Source organism: Bubalus kerabau, chromosome 11 (genome assembly GCF_029407905.1).
Source record: "Bubalus kerabau isolate K-KA32 ecotype Philippines breed swamp buffalo chromosome 11, PCC_UOA_SB_1v2, whole genome shotgun sequence".
NCBI lineage: Eukaryota > Metazoa > Chordata > Mammalia > Artiodactyla > Bovidae > Bubalus > Bubalus kerabau.
In genome coordinates, this window is record NC_073634.1 from 51,621,870 (window position 1) to 51,623,494 (window position 1,625).

General features: G+C 52.6%; 1 pseudogene; it reads left to right on the plus strand.

Moving 5' to 3' along the window:
- The first annotated feature begins 325 nt into the window (after positions 1 to 325).
- On the plus strand, positions 326 to 947 carry LOC129622445 (40S ribosomal protein S19-like; annotated as a pseudogene).
- The last annotated feature ends 678 nt before the right edge of the window (positions 948 to 1,625 follow it).

A 1,625-nucleotide genomic window follows, 5' to 3' on the forward strand; every position in this document is an offset into this window, starting at 1 on the left:
GATGCTGCTACACCGTCTACAATCCAAGGACAGTAAAGAATTACCCCTCCACATTCTGCTTGCTGGCGGGCTTTCCTGGTGACTCAGTGAAGAACCCCCCCTGCCAATGCAGGAGACTCAGGTTCAATCCCTGGGTGGGGAAGATCCTCTGGAGGAGGAAATGGCAACTCACTCCAGTATTCTTGCCAGGAGAATCCCATGGACAGAGGAGCCTGGCGGGCTACAGGCCATGGGATCCCAAAAGTCAAAGAGGTCGCAAAGGTCCATGGGGTCACTACTGAGCCCATGAGCACACTCCCCTGGGTGGCCATGCAGAGGCACGGACATGCCTGGAGTTACCGTAAAAGATGTGAACCAGCCAGAGTTCATCAGAGCCCTGGCAGCCTTCCTCACAAAGTCCAGGAAGCTGAAAGGTGGATACTGTCAGGCTGGCCAAGCATAAAGAGCTCACTCCCTGTGGTTCTACACACGAGCTGCTTCCACAGCACAGCATCTGTACTTCCCAGGTGGTGCTGAGGTCGTTCCATGACCAACATTTCTACAGAGTGTTAGAGAAATGCTGCCTGACCACTTCAACCCCAAGAGCAGGTCTCACCAGGTCCTAGCCCTGGAGGGCCTGAAGATGGTGGGAAAGGACCAAGACGGGAGCTGCAAATGGACACGTCCAGGGACAGAGAGATCTGAACAGAATTGCCAGACAGGTGGCTTGCGTGAGTGCAGAGTGGCTTCAGTTGTGTCTGAGTCTTTGTGACCCTATGAACTGTGTAGCCCACCAGGTTCCTCTCTGTCCATGGAATTTGCCAGACAAGAATACTGGAGTGGGTTGCCGTGCCCTCCTCCAGGGAATCTTCCTGACCTAGGGTCTCCTGCTTTGGCAGGCGGGTTCTTTACCACTAGCACCACCTGGGAAGACAGGTGGCAGCTGCAAACAAGAAGCATTACAATAGGGACTTCCCTGGCTGCTCAGTGGTTGCTGCTGCTGCTGCTGCTGCTAAGCCGCTTCAGTCGTGTCCGACTCAGTGCGACCCCATAGACAGCAGCCCACCAGGCTCCCCCATCCCTGGCATTCTCCAGGCAAGAACACTGGAGTGGGTTGCCATTTCCTTCTCCAATCCATGAAAGTGAAAGGTGAAAGTGAAGTCGCGCAGTCGTGTCCAACTCTTAGCGACCCCATGGACTGCAGCCCACCAGGCTCCTCCGTCCATGGGATTTTCCAGGCAAGAGTACTGGAGTGGGGTGCCATTGCCTTCTCCAGATTTCGCTTTCCAATGCAGGCAGTGCAGGTTGGATCCCTGGTTAGGGAGCCTCCAGGCCAAAAAACCAAAACAAAACCAAAGCAATATTGTAACAAATTCAAGAAAATAATAATAGTCCACATTAAAAAAAAAAAAAAGCTTAAAAAGAAGCATTGCAACAAATGATACTGGGTTAATAAACTGCTTGATTCATAAAAAGAAAAACTGCACTTCCGGGGTGGTCCAGTGGTTAAATACCCACCTGCCAATGGAGGAGACATGGGTTTGGTCTCTGGTCCAGGAAGATTCCACGTGCTGCCGGGCAACTAAGCCTGTGCCGGAACTAGAGCCGGTGTGCTGCAACTACTGAAAAGCTGAGAAACCCTGCCT